Raw genomic sequence first — 19,205 nt, 5'->3', positions numbered from 1 at the left:
CAAACTTAAATTCAAATTCAAAATTCGAATTCAAATTCAAAATTTAACAGATAGAGATGCTACCACCTGCCCAGTGACGGGATCCATAACGTCGATAGGAATATAACATTAGCATACAGTCCTCTCCATGCCCTGACAGTTTGTCCTACACATAGTTACAGATAGCCCTAGCCCCTGATCCTTCACACAGTTACAGAGAGCAAGATACTAATGCAGTGATGCTTATTATTGCTTGAGTCTTTAAAGAGACGGATGCTCCATATCGATCGAGTAATTCTAGTTCCGGAGTTACCAATTCCAGAGCCTCTAGGTCATTTCTTGAATCTGAAATGAAGGCTGAAGATTTCGAACCAAGAATTTGAATTCCAAACATTTTTTTAATTCAAATCTCCATTTATTTTGTGTTGGGTTTTACATTATTTTACGCACTTAATGATCTATAATATGCTTTTTAAGATTGAACCTGAAGGGGGAACTCTTTTATGTTTTCTTGAAAAAGTTTCCTTGAAATCGTTATATGTCTACTATCTACACTAAACTAAGTGTTTATTAGCCGATCTGGCCCTACTCGGCACCGAGGTTTAGTTTCATTCCTTGGATAGCACCATGTGGCGCTATATCTGGGAAACTTTGGACCCTGCCAACTAGGAGTAATGGTATAATAATATTCTTTGGCCTTAGTGGGCTTTCCATCAATCTTTATCCCTACATAGATTTATAGTATTGTATTATGAATGAAAAGAAAAAGCTAATATAAGTTTCTGCTACTATTATAATGATCACTCGCTTAAGCTTGTAAAGGGGACATTGGTACACCTGTGCTAGTAAACCATGGGATTGTTTATCCACTTGGACCAAGACAGTAAGAATGTTGCGTGATTTATTTATTTCAATTGCCCTGGAGAAGAGGTTAGATCCAATCATGACTTCTACCTATCTAAAAGATCAAAATTACTTTCAGTGATGAACTGGTCTATTTATTTAATTTGACTTGGGATGGTGAACCATCATGACTCACAAGAGTTCAACAATTTTCTTAAGCAGTATATTATGCGAGGTAGATTTAGTCACTAATTACCCTGCATATACAGAGGCACTGCCAAAAACCTTACAGTATATTATGTCGAGTGGATTCAGTCCCTGATTACCTTGCATATACGGAGGCATTGCCAAAAACCTTTAGGGCAAGACCCTATAGATCCAGATCTAGACCCAACCCTTTCTATCGATTCTGCAATTAGAAAGCCAATTCTAGTCAATTCTATGTTGTTGGACCCTTAATTCTTAAAGGTTAATACATACTCAAACAGAATTATCGTTAGATGTACAAATAAGACAAACAACATGGACTGCAAATCTTGATAAGATTAATGACACCATCTTCTCTTGGTAATTATATTTTGCGAAAATTTTGACTTGGTATGAAGGAATGAGCCGACTCAACTTCGTTGCATTCTATTTTCCCATCCTTCATATTTACTCTTCTCTCCAAATAGCCTTTTTATTTTTATTTTTTATCCTTTTTCCCTTTCCAATTTATTATTTTTCTCTAGTTTAGCTCACAAATTCACTTGTTTGTATCTTTGTGTATCTTCATATGTAGAGCATGTCATTGTTTTGCATGTTTTTCTTTTCTCCTTCAAATTTGACAGAATCCCTTGTTTGCAACCTTTCGTATGTTTGTTGGGTTGAGATCTCGTATGTTTTCAGTCGATTTCACTAATTGGGTGGTTCATTAAATACATGGAATCCATATAGTAAAAATAAAAATGCCCTCTTATTTGCAGGGTTACAATAAAAATCCACCAATATTATGCGATCGAATAGAAGGTTTTCTTATTTATCTTTCTATATTGTAGATTCAGTATATTACAATAGTACGAAACAACAACATACCTTAAGAACGAAAGGTCCAACAACATAGAATTGACTACGCGCCCTATGCACGTCTCCACCTCCGGTGAATTTACATATCCCCTTTATTATATATTTTGGACATTTAACTATCTCAATGTCTCACGCGAGGGTTTTGATGCCAGTTTTAGTGAGATATTACAAGGGTCTACCAACTGTTTCCTGCTCATGCTTCTACATTGTGTTGCGCACTTGAAATCTCAGAGCTCGAGTCCTTCCTTCACTAAAGCAGAGTAAAAGGCTATAGACAACAGGAGGACAACTGTTATTAATGAAAAATGCACTGATTTAAAAAAACATTTAAAACCTTCTTATTAATAAATAATAGAAATTTATATACTTGTAAATTTATTGAAGCACGAGTCAATACAGATATAAGATATATTCATACTATATTCATACTCATATAGTAGGGGCAATCCTTCTTCAATAATTTTCAAATTCAACTAGCTAGTAGATATCAAAGATAGCTTAGTTAGGTAACTAAAGTTATTAATCAATATTTATAACTTAATGTTGGTTAATTAAATATTGTGAATATTTAAATTACATTAAATATTGTGGACAAATATAAGTGGGTATGATGCCCAATTTTAAAAGGGTAATCTAAATTCTTCAATAATTTTCAAATTCAACTAGTTAGTAGATATCAAAGATAGCCTCTTTAGATAACTAAAGTTATTAATCAATATTCCTAACTTAATGTTAGTTAATTAAATATTGTGAATATCTAAATTACATTAAACATTGCTAAAAGATATTACTCGGGTATGATGCCCAATTTTAAAAGGGTAATCTTAAAAGATTAATTAATAAATTGTTAAATATTTTAAATTAATTATATGCCTTTGGTATAATACAAATATATTATTGTTTTACTTTAATTTAAGATGCTAGCTAGCTACATAGCTATCTACAAAGCTTTCATTCATTATGAATGAAATTATTTTTGATGGTGTTTTCTCCAAACTTGGTCTTTTATGTGCTTGAGGCTTCTTATCATGGGGAGGGAGTCTTCAGTAGATTCACTGCAATGTAGAGGCCAATTGATATTTCCTGCATCTCATTGCGAATTCTTAATGCTGGATTCCTTGATTTAGGTATTACTAAAGTTAATGATGTTATAGCTTTGTAAAAGAAGGGAACCCCAATCTGGGTCACCTCTTTCTCCCTACAACATAACTTTATACAAATTTTTAGCAAAGAGTCTCCTCTTACTCTCATCCTAGAGACTCCTCTATTCTCTTCTTCTTGTCCATAGCAAAGAGTTTATTTTAAGATTTTGTTTAATAAAATGATTGAGAGATAGAATAATATATTTATATGGTAAAACCTTGTTTGAGAAAATTGAAATCTTGTAAAAGATTTTATTTCTTCTTTCCAACTACTTAAAATAATCTTAATTTACAAATTATTTTTTCAATTTATGTTTACTTTTATTTCAATAATTTATATAAAGCATAATTTTTTAATAATAATAAATAATTATTTTTATTTAAAATAAAATAACCCTATAATTAAAAAATATTAATATATATTTTTAAAAAATATTAATATATATTTTTATTTGTTTCTTAAATAATCATTAAAAATCAACATCCTTATATATATTTTATTTTATTTTATTTATTATATGATTTGCTTGGTAACTTAATAAATACCAACGAAGGAAAACAAAACAGGCAGAGGAATGCATCATATTAATATTAATGTTGGGTCATTCCATTCTAATTTTGTCCCTTAGAGATGTCATTTAGGGTTCCGGGTGATCCAGTTCACTGAGAATCAATTCAAGATTTAGAGAAAATCGCGATAGCTCTGTTCTCTTAAAAAAAGAGTTCACTAAGAATCAATTCAAGATTTAGAGAAAATCGTGATAGCTCTGTTCTGTTTACAAAAGAGTTCCCGTAATGATGCTTGGATTCGAATTGGAATAGTTGTTATCCCTTACTATTCATTACCCATTATTGTTGATGCCATTATTGTCTTGTGCAAATAATGCTATTATTGTCTTGTGCATTCTACTGAGGCCAAGAAAAGCCTGGTTAGACAACTTATAAATTTTAAGAAGCCATACTGCTGGATGGGAAAGTATTCGGATCCAAGTGATTCCATCAAACTCCTTTTCTGTCTAGTGACTAGGATTGGCATCTCATTAATAAGGAATTCCACTAGGGCAGACTAGGATTGGCATCTCATTAATAAGGAATTCCACTAAGCCCTAGAGAAGGTAGTTTAGATTCGAAAGATTTCTAGTAGACTATTTTAGTTATGTTGATTAAGGAGTTAAGTTCATCATTTATTTAAGTGAATGATTTAGGCGATTGAGTTTGGTTTATTCCAACCGTTAAAAGAAATTTCAAACATTTCTTTTATTTTTTACTTTAAATTATAGTTTTAGTTCTTTTATTTTTTACTAGAAATTATAGTTTTAGTTTTTTGGGTAGAAAATTTTATCATATTTAAAATTATGAATTTATTTATTATTTAGATGGAATAATAGAAAAGTTTACCATTCAGTTTAAATTTCATTATAAATCATACTTGTTTAACTCCTACACTACACATCACTCTTGCACTTCATTTCAAATCACTAACTTCTTGTTAAAATAAAATAATATTAAAATTTGAAAGTAAGGGATTAGATGACAACGATTCAAATCGAATCCAGGCCAGAGGGAAACTCTTTTGTAAAGAGAACAGAGCTATCTAGATTTTCTCTAAATCTATGAATTTATTCTTATTGAAACAGATCACGCAAAACCCTAAATGACTTCCCGAGGGACAAAATTAGAATGGAATGATGCATTTCTCTCAGCCTCGGGCGGATTTTCCTTCATGGGCATCGATGCCTCTTTTCAAAAGAGAAGCACTTTATTACTTGTATTTATTAGGTTTTCAAAATGTTCAAATTACTGATAACTTTCCCACCTGAGTTCCAGTACTATGATATGAATGTGTTGAAAAATGAACACTGTTAAATTATAAAATGACCAGAACAGAGGAGACCGTTTGCTAAAGATCCGATGACACCAGTATAAAGTCATGGACAGAGAGAAGTGTCCCAGATTTACAGAGCTATTCTATTCTTTTACAAAGATATAATATCATTAATTTTAGTAATACCTAAATCAAGGCATTTAGAATTAAGAACTCGAATCAAGATGCCTGGAAATAAGATATATCGAAAAATAAGACAGATCTCGTTGGATGCATAGAAATCTCAACGACTAACTTCAACATCAACATTTACACAGAATCAACTAAAGACTTCCTCCCCATGATAAAAAACCTGAAGTTGAGAAAAGACCAACAAAAGTAATTTCACTGTGCTTCCTTAACAGATTCCCCAGAATTGGTTCTGTAGCTAGCTAGCTATGTGCCTAGAATTGGATCTGCATCTGTGGGCTATTCATCTAGCTATGTAGGATGTGTAGCTAGGGCAACAGAGATAATAAGTGTTTAAAGTAGCCAATACTTGTTTCTTAATTTTAATATTTGTACATCTAAAGATAATTCTGATTTGTACATCTAACGATAATTCCTTTTTACCAAGTATTAATCTTTCAGTCCAACAACTTTGAACGAAGGCCCAACAACATAGAATTGACTAGAATTGGCTTTAGAATTGCAAAATCAATAGAAAGGGTTGGGTCTAGATCTGTCTCTGTAGGGTCTTGCCCTGTAAGGTCGGCAAAGGGTAATGAACCACCTTCCTGCTTAATCTACCCCGCATAATATACTGCTTAAGAAGATTGTTGAACTCATGTGAGTGGTGATGGTTAAATTAAATAGATAGACCAATTCATCACTGAAACTAATTTTGATCTTTTAAATAAGTGAAAGTCATGATTGGATCTAACCTCTGCTCTAGGGCAGATGAAATAAACAATCAGGCCACAGGCTTACCGTCCTTGGTCGAAGTGGATAAAGAATCCCCCGGTCTACTGGCACACTTGTACCAAAATTCCCCTATAAACTTTAAGTGTTTTTTATTATAATGGTAGCATAAACTTATATCAGCTTTTTCTTTTCATTCATAATACAATACTGGAAATCTCAGTAGGGATAAAGATTCGTGGAAAGACCACTAAGGCCAAAGAATATTATTATACCATTACTCCTCTGTTTGGCAGGTCCAAAGTTGCCCAGATATAAAGCCACAGGCTGCTATCCAAGGAATGAAACTAAAACCCCGGCGCCGACTAGGGCTAGATCGGCTAACAAACACTCAGTGTAGTGTAGATATAACAATAGACATATAACGAATCAGATATACAGGGGACACAGATTTCAGGGAAAAATTCAAAAAAACACAAAAGAGGTCAATCTTAAAAAGCATGTTATACATCATTAAGTGCATCCAATACCGTAAAACCCAACACAAAATATAGATGGATATTTAAATTAGAAAATGATTGGAATTCAAATCCCTGGTTCTGGTTCGAGTTCTTCAGCATTCATTTCAGATTCAACAATTAACTGAAAGAAATGACCTCTATATACGCTCTCTATATAATATAGGTGGTGCTCACCTAGAAGCTCTGGAATAGGTAACTCAGAGACTGGAATTACTCGATCAATCTGGAGCATCGGGCTCTCTAAAGACTCAGAAAATCATAAGCATCAGGATCTCAATAAACAGGGGCTAGGGATATAGATTACTCTTTGGGGATTTATAGATTACTCAAATTGCATAATCTGGATCTCAATAAACAGGGGTTAGCGATATGTGTAACTATGTGAAGGACCAACTGTAAGGGCATGGAGAGGACCTTATGCTAATGCTATGTTCCTATGGATGCTATGGATCCCATCACTGGGTACGTGGTAGCATATCTCTCTGTTCAATTTTGAATTTAGATTAAGTTCATTTAAGTTTGAATGGTTTAAACCCCAGAAAATAAATAGCTGTGGTAATTTATGCAGGGTATATGTTTTCCTCTTTCTGAAATAAATGACTAAACCTCTGCAAATCTTTACCCTAATACTAACCTTGCTTGGAAGAAATCTTCTTTTGCAGTTGAACCTATGGAAACTGGTGGTTGCAAACTCCTCATCTACTGTTGCAAAAATGCTGAAAGCCCTGCACTAGCTCCTGTATATAAAATCCCAGCTCATCAAAAAAGAAAAGAGCCATGAATAAATTTAAAAATAATTGAAGAAAATAGACATGAATACCAACTCACTTGAAATCAAGCTAGCCTTCAACTACCGATACATATTCTCCTCAGCCATTACTTTCTCTCTCAGTTAACACAAATCCAGACACATAACACAAACATGTGCGCGCACATAACACAGACAACTACACAACACACATTGCAAACATACAATGACACTACACAACACACTAATGCATACGACACCACAGGGTACAGTAGACAAACACATTAATGCATACGACACCACAGGGTACAGTAGACAAACACATTAATGTATACGACACCACAGGGTACATCATAGTGCTTGAGAGAGAGAATGAACAAAACGCAATTTGTGAGGTCGTCTAAATCGCCGATTCTATCATGATTCATTCACCAAGCCACGACTATATAATCACTCAACTCATTCCTGAAACTGCAAGGCTTTTATGGAGCGTTACCTAGCTTTTTACTAGGGAATCATATTAAAATCTTAAAAGCATCTTTTAATTATCATTTCTCCTTAAACCCGTCTTTTAATTACCATTTCTCATTAGACCCGTCTTTTAATTACCATTTCTCCTTAAACCAGTCTTTTAATTGCCATTTAAAAGTTGCGCTTTCATATGCTTTCAAGTTTGATTTTAAATGATATCTCTGAAAACAGCGCTTTTATGCGTTTTCAATTTTGTTTTTTATTGTTTTTATGAAAAAACGTTATTTCACGTTTGTCAATATATGATATTAACCATTTTAACTTAAATATTATCCCAAGAACCATTTTAACTTAAATATTATCCCAAGAAAATCTGTTAATGTAATGTCTAACCTTAATATCACACATAAAATATCATAATAAAATCAAATATTAACATTGAGAATGTAAATTATAAAACATCAAATCCTATGGACCGTTAGCTAACTTTTTATTAGGGAATCATATTAAAATCTTAGAACCTTCTTTTAATTCTCATTCCTCCTTAAACGAATCTTTTAATTACCATTTAAATGTTGAGTTGTCATATGCTTTCAATTTTGTTTTTAAATAATATTTTTTAAAACGGCTCTCTCAAAAAACTGCTATATACTCCAATGTAATATCTAACTTTAATATCATATATAAAATCAAATTAATTTTATTAAAATTATAAAACATCAAAATTATTTTGAAAAACTAAATAAGTATTCACTAATAAAAAACTACTCAAAATAAAATTATTTATTTTATAATAACATCTATTATGAATCTCATATATACAATTAAATAATAATCTCATATATACAATTAAATAATAATATGGAGAGAAGTAAACTTTATTAAAATTATAAAACATCAAAATTATTTAAAAAAACCTTTAAAAAATAAAATTAGTGTAATTTACATTTGGATTAACTTAGTATTAATTTTTTGGAAATTGAATGGTAAATGGTTTTGATAAAGTATATGTAACTTATCTTGATATAAGTATTTGTATATGTAGATCTTTACTTTTAATTGCATTAGTTTGGATGCTTGCATTTTTTTTTTTTACATTTCAATTTTACTTATTGCATATTTTATTTTTGTGAGTGGATTGATGCTAATAAAGTACTTACAATCACATTCTTTTTTAAATGCTTTGAAATATGACAAAATATTTCGAGACATTTAATTATTATCTAATTATTATCAATCCAAAACATTTTACAATTAAAAAAATCTTAAATGGCTAGTTCAAGTGTGATAAATCTTTTAAATTTTTACTATAAACATTCCAATAAAGAAAGAAAATCTCATAAATATTTATTTAGAAGAAAAAGTATAAAAATCTTATTAAGATGATAAATGATTAATTATTGTGTTTGTTTTTTAGTATCTCTTTTCTTACTAGCTCAATTTCCTATTAGTGTTGAAAATCCTTATTTAATGAACATTGATAAAGATAATAATTCTTTTATTACTATAATAGTTAATTATTTTAAAATAGGCCATGGGGCTTTGGATTGAAAGTGAATGGGTGAGCTCGGTACTTAGGTGGTTAGTCTAATAGATAAAAAAAGAAAATATTTTAAAATAATTTGTTATAAATTTATTGCATACTATATTTATTAGTGATTTATGTTTACCTTATTTTATTTCATAAAATCAAAAGTAAAATTGTATTAAGTTTTTACTAATATTTTTCTTCATCTTCATAGTTATAATAGTTCCCATAATAAAGGTGGGTGGTGGAGATATTTGGGAAAACTATGAAATTTTTTTCCTAATTATCTCCCCTTAATCCCATTCCCACCCTCATGAGTTTTCCCTAATATCTTACTTCCATCTTTGCTTTCATAATAAAGTTGGAGATGGGGGAAATAGTGACAAGAATAATGATTCTCCTATCAATATAATTAATTCTAAAATAATTAAACTTATATATAAAGAGTTTTATAACCCAATCAACTAATTCAACTCATTATAATTTTCTATGATGGTATATTCACTAGTGATTATTCTTCCAATATCTTATTTCATAGAATTAAAAGTTGGGCTATCTTAAGTTTTCCCTAGTATCTCCCCCCACCCTCACTCTCATAATCTTCCTCCATCATCACCCTCATAATGAGAGTGGAGGTTGGGAGAGATATTAATTATGAGGATAAGGGTGGTTGTCTAGGGAGGAATTATGGAAATATTAATATGGTGGAGGGTGTGGGGATAGGGGGAGATATTAGGGAAAACACATTATGTGGGGGTGAGGGAAGCTATTAAGAAAAACTTAATACGAATGAGGGTGTGGGGTTGGGAGGACATATTAAGGAAAACTTATTACCCTCATAATGAGGGTGTGGGTGGGGAGATATTAGGGAGAACTTATTATGAGGGTGGAGATGGGTGCAATTATTAATTAGGAGGATAGGGTTGGAGGAGATATTAAACCAAGATTATTAAGTGAGTTTGGGGGGAGATATTGTAGAAAACTAAATATGTGGGGGGGAATATATTAGGGAAAAATTATTACCCTCATTATAAGTTTGGAATTGGTGGTGGGTATTAATTATGAGAGTGAAGTTGGGAAAACATAATATGAGGTGACAAAGAGACATATTAGGGAAAACTTATTAGGTGAAGGTTGGGGCATATTATTTCCCTCATAAAGGTGTGGAGTTGAAGGGAGTTTTAGAGAAAACTTTAGGGGCTAGGAGTATATATTAGGGAAAACTTAATACTTTTTCCTTGATATCTTCCATTTTCCCATAGCCTCCTCATATTAAAGTTTTCTTAATATATATCCTCATTCTCACCCTAATTATTAATTTTCTCTAATATTATCCCCCAACCCCATATTCCCCCAATATTACATTTTACATAACATCTACCCATACCCACGCAATATCCTCATATTAAGTTTCCTTAATGTCTCCCCTACCCTCTCCGTCACCGTAGTTATGATTTTTCCTTAGTATGCCCCCCCAATCCTACACTTACTCATATCAAATTTTGTTAATTTTTCTTTAATATTTTACTCAACCAAACCCTCATAATCTATTTCTTTTTACACATCACATTGTGATATAATATTTTATCATGTATGTTATTCTAATTTATCATTTATTTGTAAAACATTTCCATTATTGATAATAATATTACTCTCTATTAATATTCAAATATACAATATCATATGAGCATATTTATAAATCTAAAATACACAAAAAATAATAAATATAGTTATTAATTTTTTAATAATAATAATAATAATATAACTTTAATGTCACAACCAAGCTTGACAACAAATTGGTGTATGATGCCCTCTTGATTGTGGGAAAATGGACCTCCCTCAACACAATGATTTGTCTGCTAAAGTTTATGAAGGTTTACATACATATTTATTAAATATCTTTATATTAATAAATGTATGAAAATTATTATTGTAATTGTTTCTAATATCATTATATTATTAATCTAAACATATATAAGAGATTCATATTAATATGTAACAATATTTTAATAACTATAGCCCATGGGGGCTCCCCTATGGGGGTGTGTATCGAGGAGATTGATGGACTTGGTGGTTGTGCCTCCCACCTCGTAGAGGGGGTTACATTAAATGGAAGGGGTGGTGTGGCCACCCCCATGCATTTAGAAGCATGTGAGTATACTGCATCTCATCAACCATGATAAGTAACATTTAGAGGAGGAAAGGGGGGTGGCATGTCCCTCTAAGAAGCATTATCCCAGGGAAAAAACTTGAAGCCCATGGAAATGAGGTTTGGCCCACCTTTTGTGAGAAATCTAGGTTAGTTGGAGGCAACTAGTAAAAAATAATATGGGAGTATAATTGCTTGGCATCATTGAGAGTGGCTCTCGAGGGAAAGTATATGAGGGTGAAGCTCTATGTAAGTTGTGTAAGGGAAAATTTGGTGTCGGTTCTATGCTACTGAAAGCTAAGCAAGTATGTTGGGAGTTCATACCATCTTTTAGCTACACACCACTATCTTTTAGCTACACACCACTACCATGTTGGGAGTATTGTAATTGGTATGTAGGGACCTTTGTAAGTCTCCCCTTGATGCACAAAGGTCACTGCGTCTTGGGTGAATCCTAAGCCTTATTATATTTATAATTTAGTTACTATTATTTTACTTGGCTTCGACTATTTGATTTTGGTGTTGGATTTTCATATGGGTTTGGTCGTTGTCTCATTTACGTAGTAGTAGTAGTAGTGGGACTATATCCATGTATTGTGGTAGCTTTTCTTTGACCTTTTCCAAACCCTACATGTGCGAGTGTTGTTTTAATATGTATTGCTATATTTTCCCACTTTGGAGTTGGGTATGGATCCTTTTGGGTTTCATCATCCCACTCTTGTCGAAAATTGTGACTTTTCCTTATATTTTTATTCAATTTTTTTTTCTTGGCCATTGATGTGTTGATACTAGAAGGATATGCTTGTTTGACTATATGCAGTGCCAACGTATGAGAAGTAGGCCCGGGGGGGAGGAAATGATCCGGATTTAAACAGGAACGCAACAAAATATAGAGATAACCATATACACAAAGATGCAGCGGAAATAATACTTCATTTCATTAATGTGAAATACTGAAATATGCTTACAAATAGAAATGGAAATAAACCAACTAGGATGATGGTAGCTTATCTCTGAGAAGAGATGTGGCGGCTACATGCCTCTGAACTATGTTACAAAGAGGCTCGAAGGCCTATTTATTGTTGAGAAATAATGGAAAACCCTAAACATCCCAAAACCTAACCGTAGAAGATGAAACACCAAAATGTGGGCCTTGTTTGGGTAAATTGGTACATCAACTTCCCAGGGTCGTAACTTTGGCATATGATCTTCGTTTGACGTGCACAGTATCGCGTTAGAAATATCTATCTGAGAACTACAACTTTGGTAAGAGCAACATGGGTCCACGGTCCATGGACCCATGTTGCTCCTAGTTTTCCCAAAAAACATCGTTTAGGGCCTCAAAACGGCTCCAGAAGTTCAAGCCCCGAGAAACTGCTAAAAATTGTAAATTGTGCTACAATTAAGGAAACTGAAAAGCTGAGAGAAATAATGGTGGGGGTCCAAGTGGACTTGGCAGGTAGACACCAATATCCACCTGGATCATTCCTCCCCCTAAGGAAGCAATGGTACCCATTGCGTTGAGTTCCTCCATGAGATGAGGAAACTTCTGTTGAACTTGGTCCCTGGTGAGCCACTTGCCCTCGTGAACAAGTTGGCTTGCCTTGACAACTTGATACAATTGGATATTTTTCTGGTGAGTGTGCTTGATTCGTATGTGCATGATCCGATCAGGTGTTGCTTGTTCCATGCAATCTGGATTTAACTCTGTGGGTGTGAGTTGTTCTGCAATGTCAGATGTGTCTAGTAATGGTGGAAAGTATGGCCGAAGGTGGTCCACATTGAACACTAGGTGCAGGCCAAGGAATGGGGGAATGCTGAGCTCAAATGCATTGTCTCCCACAACCTTGGTAATGGTGTAAGGACCATATCGGAGTGGTCTAAGTTTCTGATAGGCTCCGGTAAGGCGTTCCTTTTGCAAATGCAACCAGACTTTGTCACCCACCTGAAACTTGTGTGGCACCCGATGTTGATCATGTCGCTACTTGTACTTGGCATTTGATTTCTCCATAATGTCATGGACCTACTAGCGAATATGTTGGATGTGATCAATGAAGTTGTTTGCCTTATCTGTTTCGAACTGGACATGAGTCGAATCTACATGAGTAGCTGCAATTGGCATGGCCACATCAATGGGACATAGTGGCTGGAATCCCAATCCCACCTAAAAAGGGATATGGCCAGTCAAGCTGTGGAGAACCCGGTTGTAGCTGTGTTGAACATAGGGGAGGCTCTCGTCCCATGTGAGTGGATGATTTGAGTTGTACATGCATAGATTGTGTACAATCATCCCGTTGACAACCTCTGTCTGGCCATTAGTTTGAGGATGGAAGGCTGTGGACTTACTGAGTTTGGTGTTGAGCATCGACCATAGACTAGACCAATATGTACTGAGGAACCTGATGTCTCGATCTGAGATTATAGACTGTGGGATCCCAAAGTGTAACCACACTTGTTCAAATAAGAGTTTAGCAGTGTCTTCTGCTGTGATATTCTTCTTGCAGGTAGCCATAGTGGCCATCTTCGAGAACCTATCGACGACCAAAAAAACACAGTCATTTCCATGCTTAATGGAAGGAAGACCTCACATTTAATCCATGGATATGGATTCCCAAGGTCGACTAGGGGTAGAACGTGGGGTATAAAGGCCTTTCTTCTTGATGGTCGGTTTGGCAATGGCACATGCAGTGCATGATCTAATGTACTTCCTCACATCATGTCGAAGATTTGGCCAATAGAAATACTTCTGCAGTACTGCCACCGTTTCTCGACCTGAAATGTCCAACAGCCCGACTGCAGTGTGCTTCCCAAATCATCTTGGCACGCTCGCTTGAAGGAACACAAAGGTAACCTAGTTGGCATAACAGGGCATTCTGGAGGTGAAAATATGGAACATGCTGACCCTCCAAGAGTGTCTAGTATGTGTGGCCGAATTCTAGGTTGCTTTCGTAGGGAAATGGCCAATCAGAAGTCTTGTGCCCACAAGAGTTGAGCACAGTGGTTAACGCCATGATTGGTGGTCGACTGAGGCAATCTGCAACATTATTGGTGCTACCCTTCTTATACTTGATATTTAAATGGAACTATTGCATGTTTGTGGACCACTTTTGATGGCGATCATTCTACAATTTCCCTTGGGTCTGTATGAACTGCAAGGGTCGGTGGTCTGTGTGGATGACCATTTCCTTCCCCAAAATGTAATGCTTCCATTGTCAGCAGGCCTGCACAATGGAATACATCTCTTTGTCACAAGTGGGATACTTCTGGACTGTGTCTGAAAGTGTCTCTCTGTGATATGCCATTGGATGCCTGTGTTGAGTAAGGACTACCCTAATAGCATAGTCAAAGGCATCTATCTCGACCTCAAATGGCTGTTGCAAGTCTGGTAGTGTGAGCATGGGTGTTGTGCAGAGGCGATATTTCAACTCTATGAATGCCCTCTTTTGAGATTCAAACCAAAATAATTTTTCTTTCACCCCTCCCTTGGTGACTTGACTCAAGGGCCAAGTGATATGAGACAATCCAAACACGAACCTGTGGTAGAAGTTGGCAAGACCTAGAAAGCTGCTAAGGTCTGTCAAAGTGGTTGAAGATGGCCAATCTCAAATGACTTGGATCTGGGATGGATCCACATGCACTCCCTATTCATCAATAATGTATCCCAGATACTGAACCTGGGTCATGCCAAAAGTGCATTTCTCCAAATTGCCACATAACTTGTGTTGCCGCAATGTTTGGATAACTTGTCGAATGTGGTGGAGGTGCTCTTCCCAACTATAATTGAAGATCAATATGTCATCCAAGTATACCACTACAAATGAGTTGGTGAATGACTGCAAAATGTCATCCATTAGCGTCATGAAGGTTGCAACAACATTCGTCAATCTGAAAGGCATAACCAACCATTTGAACAGGTCGTCCTTAGTTTTGAAGGTAGTCTTCCACACATCGGAGAGTTTGATTGGTACCTAGTGATATCTTGACCTCAAATTGATCTTGCTGAAATATTCCCCCCCTTCAGTTGGTCCAAGAGGTCATCAATCTATGCGATCGGGTACCTATTATGAACAATGATCTTGTTCAGCACCCAATATTCAATACAGAGTCTCCAAGTCCCATCCTTCTTCTGTACCAACACCATTGGGCTCCCACAAGGTGATGAACTTGGTTGGATGTGAACTTTCTGCAATAGCTCCTGAATCTACCTCTTGATTTCATCATTTTCCATAACGGAGCGCCGATAAATTGGTCCATTGGTTAGAGGTTCACTTGGGGTCAGATCGATGGAGTGCTTGACCAGATAGTGCAGAGGAAACCATGCAGGGGAGGTGAAGATGTCCTCGTACTCCTCCATGACCTTGTCCATTATAGTTATCGTGCGGAGGGGCCCTGTCTAGAGGTCGTGGCCACCATCTTCTTCTTTCCTTGAGGGCATATCATCAGGAAAACAAATTTCCTGATTTTGGAAATGAGCTTACTGCATTGTTTTGCAGTAATCAAAGAGATGGTTGTAGTCGGGGCTACCTCTAGTATCCTATACAACTTAGTGCCTAAAGTAACAATAACAATACATAGCCTTGATTCATACAGAGTATGTCACTTCCATAAGTATGGTTTCCCTAGTAATACATCACAAACTTAAAGGGGAGAAATGTCACACAATACCTCATCTGTGAAGGGTTTGATGTTGTATGGAAGGTGACACTTCTAGCTCATGCGAAGATCCTGTCCTTGGTGAAGCCACTCGATGGTGTACGGTTGTGGATGTGTTGTGGTCGGTAAGCCCAGTTGCTTCACAACATTTGCCGAAATGAGGTTCTTTTGGGTCCCACTGTTGACAATGAACTGTAGCGGGGAGCCCTTAACCCACATCTAGGAGTGCCAGAGACGCTCCTCCTCCTTTGGATCTTCGGGTTCCTCCTTCTGGATCTTCGTCGTGGTAATGGTGGCATTGGGCTCCATGTCAATAATTGGTTTCCCTTTTTTATTCCCCTTGTCGGGTTCTCACTCAGAGTCGAAACTTGCATCTGATTCTAAAACCTTTAGCTCAGCCACTAGTGACTGCTTGGCTTGACACTCACTTATGTTGTGAGTGGAGCTCTTGTGGGACTCAAACCACTTTCTCATGTCCTTTTTCAGCTTCACGGAACTATTCTTTGCTTGTACCTTGGCTTTATCCTTTGTTCTATCATTTGGGGGCACCTTTCCCTTGCTTCGGATTCGCAGATCCAAAGTCTCGCTTCTTCTGTTTAAACTTTTGCTTGACCTTGACGGAATATCAGTATGCAATGCTGAGTGAGGAGATGTTCAAGAATTCTATTTCTTCCTGGATGTACTTGTGCAGGCAACCACGGTATTTGAGTACCAAATGCTACTCCGAATCCTTGATACCCTAATTTGTGTGAAGGGTATGGAAAATATTGGTGAACTCGAGCACGTCTTGGTCCCTTCCTTACTGCAGTGTGGTCCACTTTATGTATTGATCCTCATAGCTTCTGATAGGGTAGTACTGCTCCTTGAAGGCATCTCGGAATGAATTCCAAGTGGGTGTGGCCAAAAATAGTGAGCCTGTACTTTCATCCTTATGCTCGCAGTAGGTTTCCCACTGGTCCTTGACGTGGGGGGCTACTTTGAGAAGAGCAAAAATAATCTTTTCCCGACTGGAAAAATCATGAACAGAAAAATACCTGTCTAGCGGATTTAACCATTTATCGATGGCATCTGCATCTATCTAACCCTTCAATATGGGGATTTTAAAATCAACTTGTACCTTAAATGGTGTGGTGTTTCTAGAGTAGCTGTAGGAAGTTGATGCATCACCCATGGGTAGCCGCTGAAGGATCTGGGAAGGTTGTCCATCATCGTGTTCCTTTATCGCTCGAGGGCTTCTTCGAGCAAGATTTTGATAGTATCTCCTACCCCCTCATCTTTCTTTTCATCCACAATGGGAGGCCATCGAGATTTGCGAGGCTGGTCTTGCAAAGGTTTGACTAGTCCAAGCCCTAACTCCTTATATCCTGACCTTGTTGGGGACATGTAAAGAAAAATAGAGAAAAAGCAGACCACTCTGATACCACTGATCTGGATTTAAACAGGAACACAACAAAATATAGAGATAACCATATACACAAAGATGTAGCGGAAATAATACTTCATTTCATTAATGTAAAATACTAAAATATGATTACAAACATAAATGGAAATAAACCAGCTAGGGCAATGGTAGCTTATCTCTGAGAAGAGATGTGGCGGATACATGCCTCTGAACTATGTTACAAAGAGGCTCGTAGGCCTATTTATTGTTGAGAAACAATGGAAAACCCTAAACATCCAGAAACCTAACCCTAGAAGATGAAATGCCAAATTGTGGGCCCCATTTGGGTAAATTGGTAGATCAACTTCCCAGGGTCGTAGGCATACGATCTCCATTTGACACACACAATATCTCATTAGAAAGATCTATCTGAGAACTACAACTTTGGGAAGAGTAGCACATGGGTCCATGGACCCATGTTGCTCCTAGTTTTCCCAAAGAACGTCGTTTAGGGCCCCAAAATGGCTCTGGAAGTTCAAGACCCGAAAAAATGCTAAAAATAGTAAATTGTGCTACAATTAAGGAAACTGAAAAGATAAAAGAAACGATGGTGGGGGTCCAAGTGGACTTGGCAGGTGGCCACCAATATCCACGTGGATCAGGAAAACACCCATAGGGTTGAAATTGAGCCTAATGCTAAAACCTTTCATTTAGTTGTAGCCCTAGAAACCCATAATGAAATTCAACAATTAGAAACCCTAACAAATAGAGATAGGTATTCCTTCTAAAATTCAAAGATAATAGATGAAATTGGGTAGTGGTTTCCTAACCTTAGTCATACCAAGGGAAGGGAAAATAAGTACTTCAATGAATTACCATAATACTAGCAAATGAAAAACCTATTCGGAAGGGTCCTTAGTGAAAATAAAGCTCACAAATATAATTATTTGCAAGTCTTAAGGATGTCAAACATATCCAGAGAAACTGATGGATCTGTCTTGAGAAAAAGGATGTTTAGTTGTGGTCCCTGGTATTAGACCAAGAACGGTTCAACTCCCAAGGTCTCCTCAACACAAATTATCAACCAGAGGTTCGTACAAATTTAGAGGTGATATTGCTATATGCACAATAGATTGGATTCCACTCATGACACCCCTACTCATGACATTAGATCAAGATTTCTTTGAGACCATTCCCCCTACTGAATTAAAATGAAAGCTTGTTGATAAAGGTTCAATTGAAAGCTAATTCTAGCTATGAAAGTGGAAATTCCATTGACTCAATTTGTAGATTCTAACTAATCGATTCATGAAAGGAAAAAGGCTAATCTACTTACAGAAAGAAAGCTACTTTATCTTGCAAAATTCATAAAACTACCAAATTTATACATAAAGGAAGATACTTTATCTTTCATAATTCATCAAGCTACCAATAATAATTGCATGTACCATCTACCTAGTTCACACTTGCTTGTAAATTAGTAACCTACCTGCATCATACTTGTGATAAAAAAACTAACTCTACTTTGTTTTTGCAGTGAAGAAAAGGAATGGTTGGAGTGGCCTAGGAGCTTCCCTTGATAATAAACTCATAGATGGGGATGATTATTCATCTTGAATGAGTCTAATTTGCAGTGGGGATCAAAACAGATAAAGGAATGTGGTTCTACAGGATCACTACAAGTGGCTACTATAGGAGGTCTTGTATTACTACAGGAGGTCTTGTATACTACAAGAGGGTCTGTAATGATACAAGAGAGATGACAAGTAGATTTTGAGGATGAGAATAATGTATTGAGGGTATGGAGAGGTAGATGGAGGTTGAAGCAAATTACAGGAGTTTGGGTTGAGTCCCTAGCCATGCTCAATACCTCTGACGGGTCTCTCTTGCACTAGGATGAGTGGTCACGATATACTAGGAAAAATGACTTATGAAACAGAGTTTTAGGATAGGATTTGAAGGTGGAAAGAGAAAATTAAGGAGCTCAAAATGGAAGTGTT

At 35.9% G+C, this 19,205-nt stretch overlaps 1 long non-coding RNA gene across 1 annotated transcript; it reads right to left on the bottom strand.

Moving 5' to 3' along the window:
- Nucleotides 1–1,919: 1,919 nt before the first annotated feature.
- LOC149177580 (uncharacterized) lies at nt 1,920–7,214 on the bottom strand. Its single transcript, XR_016258784.1, has 3 exons — nt 7,104–7,214; nt 6,910–7,012; nt 1,920–2,155 (listed from the first exon to the last, which is right to left on the bottom strand). It is a non-coding gene; the product is annotated as an uncharacterized LOC149177580 (long non-coding RNA).
- Between the last annotated feature and the right edge of the window lie 11,991 nt (nt 7,215–19,205).

Source organism: Pinus tabuliformis, chromosome 4_1 (genome assembly GCF_031772625.1).
Source record: "Pinus tabuliformis cultivar Carrire ecotype Pingquan chromosome 4_1, CPIR1, whole genome shotgun sequence".
Taxonomy (NCBI): Eukaryota; Viridiplantae; Streptophyta; class Pinopsida; order Pinales; family Pinaceae; genus Pinus; species Pinus tabuliformis.
Note: the sequence above shows the minus strand (reverse complement) of the source record. Positions and strands in the feature narration are given on the sequence as shown.